A 5,191-nucleotide genomic window follows, 5' to 3' on the forward strand; every position below is an offset into this window, starting at 1 on the left:
TTATATATTACATAACATCCCCAATTCTCCCTCTCTTGCTCATTCTCCCCTCACTGTGTTATTTTAGGTTTCTCCGTGTTTCGTTCCCTGCATAAGTGTAGCATGTCTATTTATTTGGCTTGCTAGTATCGTTGCAACATCACTTTTTAGTGGATTATTTTCAAACTCTACACACATTTAGCACAGCAGTTGCGCCGGTATAGAGAAATAGCTACCCCAGTGAGAACGTGGTTCCGTAGTGTAGTGGTTATCACGTCTGCTTTACACGCAGAAGGTCCTGGGTTCGATCCCCAGCGGAACCAGTTTTTTACTTAAATTATATTCTATAATTTGAACACTTTCCTATATTATGGGAGATATTCACCAATGTTTTGGTAACTATTTGCCACTTTCCTATATTTATTACTAGAGAAAAACAGGCATTGGCAATGCCAACAGTTTGGGCTTTTGTATAGACATACAAAAAGCACTTCACAGGCACAGTCGTAGTGCTATTAAATGGCCATTGATGGTAGCAGGTGAAAAATGGTGTTTCTGGGCATCTAAAAGCAGTGCCTGGAAAATGCCTATTTTTTATACACAAGTAAAAATGGTTGCCTTTGCCAGTGCTTGTTTTTAACAGGAGTTAAGCAAGGACACACATAGGGCCTGATTCATGGAATTATCTGTGCTGAAAATAGGGTACTGGAGCGCGCAACTGTGCGCAAATCTGCCTTCGTCCCTTCATGGAATAGAATGCACTGTACTTTTCCGGAACTTGCATCGAGTTTGCGCTGGCTCGGCACGTCTGTTCGAGCTGTCGAGGGCCTTGCGCAAGTCTCCAAGCCGAGCATGGGCGTGGCCTGCGCAGAGGGATGGGAAGGGGAAGAACATGTGAAAAAGTAGACGTACCGGGGGACGGCCGGCAGGCTGTCCCTCGCACGCCCACAACTGCGCGACACAAGACGTATTCATGGATTCGATCGAGCAACGTTTCGGCTTGGAAATGGCCACGCAAGTCCTTCATGCGATCCGCCACCCGAAGGCAGGCGTAAGTGCACTAGGATTTGTAGTGCGCAGGTGGGGTTGCATGTCAGATTTTGGGGTGCGTGTACTCAATCGGGGTTCCGATGTAATTTAACGTTGTGCGTAAACAGTGTAGCGGGGTGCAGGAACGTATTACAGTGGTTCGCACACAAATTTCCAAGTTATTGCAGAGGTGTGATTTTTTATACGCATGTTGTTGGGGTGCCGGATACAGTTATGGGAGAACCCGCGTAGGGTCCCCGAGTCGCAGGCCTGTTTGAAAGGTGTATGTTTACGTGACTGGGGGAACGTGCAAAAGTAGCTGTTGTGGCTGTTTATGGTTTGCGTGTGGGCATGCCAGGGGTGGTCTGGGCGCAACTTGTGGATACAGTTAGTTTGCACTGTAAATTTCATGAATACGCGGGGCGTGCATTTTTCTTTCTGTGCGCAGGCTTGTGCATTGTCCTTCTCGGTGCGCATCCCTGGTGGGATTTCTGCATGCATTTCCATGAATCAGCCCCATAGTGCTTATAAATTAAGTGGCTGAAGACAGTCCTGGTTAAGACCTTTCTGTTACACCAGTGCCGGGTTTACAGATTCAATTAAATCATTAACTCTTGGAACACTGCTCTGAAAAAACACTGGAAGGCACTTTGAGTGCAAGGTTTGATGGTAAGGCTTGAATAATGTGAGCTCAAAAGTTCCCATGAGGTGGTGTTTGGTTGGGGAGGGGAAGGAACTGTGTGAGAATGGTAATTGGGATTGTATGGCCAGGGGCAGTCAATGGGTGGACAAATAGCCAAACAACACCTACAAGCTGCGTGTCCCTCCTCATATGCCATTTCTCCCTACCTGTACTCAATAATTTCCGTTTATAGGTGGCACAAGCACCACCTAATAGCCCAAACTAAACAGCAGTTCCAATCTGTCTCTTTTTACATATGTAGAGAGTCACACTTTTTTGTTCTGTTGAGATTTTACAAAACAGGCATTGGCAAAACCAACAGTTTTCGCTTTTTTGTTGCTACTACATTGGCTGCTGCTATCTTTTGACAAGGTAGTACCATATTGGAAGTCTCGGGAAAATGCCTATCCCATTTCCACACAAACCCAAAACTGTTGGTTCGGTTCTTGGGGATCCAAACATCAGGAAGGTTTGCCTTGGGTAAGGAAGAAGCTCAATTCTTGCTGACATTTCCGGTATTCTCAAGGTATGGCTTTTGTGCTGAAGTTTAGAGATGTCTTCCCAAGAGACACCCAGCCAATTCCCTGAAAGCTCCTCCAACAGAGCGCAGTTTGCACACAAAGGTAGCAGATCTCTCTAGTTCAGCACTCTTGTGGATGTCCCTGCACTCTATTTAGCATGCAGGGAATCAGCAGGTATCCTGAGTCTGCCCTAACACTCACCTTCTCAGCCTGGCTGGGAATCTTCTTGCAAAGAGAGGGTGGCAAAGTTGGCATTTATGTTGGAATGGGGCAACGTGGTTGGAGCAGTCTCAAGGCTTGATTTCTTATTTATTACTGTCCATAGCGTCAAACTTTCTGTTGCTGCAAGGTGGCCATCTCATATTTCCAGCGGGAGTTGGCTTGTGGTCACTCAAGCCTCAGGCAACTTCCTGGAGAAGATCTTTCCTCCTCCGCCTACTTCATTTATTTCCAAGAGGATCTCCTCACCAGGGCCATGGCCAGGCCACACAATCCTTAGCAGCACCTAATAGCTGGGGCATGACCAATGCATGCCATCTCCTGGCACTTCCAGGGAAGAGAGTGACACCTCCTTCCATGATAAAACAGGATCTGAGTTTGTGCCTGCCCCAGATTCCCAGGTTTTGGCAGGCATGTTTCAGATGGAACTTAAGGAAAAATAAAGATATATCCATAATCTGTGTTAATGTGGGCCTCTGCTTTAGTTTGAATATCAGCATTACATCATAATTTCCGCTGAGCATGACCGGGAGGACACATGCTGTGCTCCAACACTGTAACACATGTGCCGGCACACTTGTTCAGATTACATCAGGCAGGAAACCCTACGCGCCACAGAATGTGGCTCAGCAGCACTCTGTAAAGGCAGGCACGGCCTGGCTTATTGGGCAGTAGGGCAACGCCTGAAGTGCCAGCCCATGATTCTGTGTCAAGACCGGAGGCTCGGTTTATGCTTCTCTTTCCATTTTACTACATCAGCAGCAAATGTACAACCAATAATACATGTATAACAAACTCATAAAAACTACAATAACCATTGTTTTTGAGTCTTTGGTAGTTTTATTCTTATTGGTCCTCAAACTGACCACATGATAACTTTAACCAATCAGCAGAGTCCTTGTCCTTAAACCACACTGTCCCTCTACTGCACTTTCTCTTTCTTTGCTGCTCTGCAGCGAGTTAAGTGCCCTTTTCATTATTCTTATTATGAATGTGTGTTGAGACTATGGATAGAAAGGCAAACTTGCACGCACTCACGAGCGCGCACATTTTAGGAATCTTGGCGGAGCATATCTGCAGCTGATTGTGAGTGTGTCAAATTGCGGTCGCGACGGGGCTGGTGCTCCGGCGACCGCAACCTGAGAAGGGAACCACAGAGGGCACTATAATTACGGAAGGGGGAGCGTGACGGGACCATGTAGTTCCGGCACTCCCACCATTCTGTGGATCATTAGAAAAGCATAATATCATTAAAGCGATCGCTCCAAAAGCATACAGTTTATAATCCTTCTTCAAGAGTTAGGAGACATAATCTCCTCGTTTCGTTGCAGAACGCAACGTTCTATATTAATCGCGCTATGCGACTAGAGAGCACAGCGCCCCTGCAGGCCACAGAGAGATACCGCTACACTCACAGTGACGGGAACAGTCCCAGGTAAAACCTGCTATATCACATATATATCTTTATATATATTCAGTGAAAAAACTTTGCTAAAGGGACGTTATGGTTAAGTTGCGCTACTAAAAACCTATGAAATTCAGTGAAAAAACTTTGTCAAAGGGACGTTATGGTTCCAAGTAAAACCGAAAAACCCTTGAAATTCGCCAGTTATGGTAAACTAAGCAACCATAACTCGCGCCACCACCGTGCACTGCTAAGACTAACACCCAGGACATCAAAGATGACATTACAAATGTCATTGATGACATCACTGATGACATCACATGTGTATGTACTTTTCATGAAATATGTGTACAAGGGATTCTTATTACAATGTTGCGAAACAAGGGTCAAAGATCATTGCAATAAATATCATACCCTAATTAGTGCATTGAACGATGCATTGATATAAATAGCATTCTATTATGGGGTTCTATCTAGTATACTAAGCTACTCATACAGAAACATAACATTGTGTGCAGTGTACAAGATGAAGGTATAATATTCGTAATGTTAATATGTTCAATAATGAAATGATAATTGTTTTCTTAATAGATTTTTGTGTACTGTGAAATATGTAATATGTAGCTAATAAAACACATGTATTACATAATTGCATTACTATAGACAAAACACAAAGACACAAGAACACATACCAATATGGGTATATACAGGGAAAGTGAAGTTAGCAAAAAAGCACAAGTAGTAGCAGAAACAATTTATAATTTAACTGATTATTTTCATGCAAATAAATGATTGCTCTGTTTCAAAACTGCTATTTACCCTAGGTATATGTATCACTTGATTTGACTGGACCCTAAGGAAAGTAGTGTGAGTACAATGTATACAAATATGACCATATACAGGGAAAGTACAGCGATAAAAAAAAACAACAGAACTATCAGAAAGTGCTCATAAGTCTATTGATTATCTTTATGCATAAAAAGGATTGCTGTTTTTCAAGCTTGTGTCTTCCCATATGTATATGTTTCATATGATGTGACTGGACTCTAAGGGAATTACTGTAAGAACCTACTTGAAGGATACGTCTACAAATAAAATAAATGTTTAGTTTCTGACTGTTACAGAAGAAAACCATGTGGCTTAGATATGTCAGCAAAAGAAAAAAGAGTGAGCCAGACATGTGATGTCATCAGTGATGTCATCAATGACATTTGTGATGTCATCTTTGATGTCCTGGGTGTTAGTCTTAGCAGTGCACGGTGGTGGCGCGAGTTATGGTTGCTTAGCTTACCATAACTGGCGAATTTCAAGGGTTTTTCAGTTTTACTTGGAACCATAACGTCCCTTTGACAACGT

General features: G+C 43.4%; 1 non-coding gene across 1 annotated transcript; it reads left to right on the forward strand.

The window, feature by feature from the left end:
- The first annotated feature begins 229 nt into the window (after positions 1-229).
- Positions 230-302, forward strand: TRNAV-UAC (transfer RNA valine (anticodon UAC)). Its single transcript has one exon. It is a non-coding gene; the product is annotated as a tRNA-Val (tRNA).
- Positions 303-5,191: the final 4,889 nt, after the last annotated feature.

This window comes from Ambystoma mexicanum (genome assembly GCF_040938575.1).
Source record: "Ambystoma mexicanum isolate Mex_15411 chromosome 12 unlocalized genomic scaffold, UKY_AmexF1_1 Mex_chr12_unloc.2, whole genome shotgun sequence".
NCBI classification, from domain to species: Eukaryota; Metazoa; Chordata; class Amphibia; order Caudata; family Ambystomatidae; genus Ambystoma; species Ambystoma mexicanum.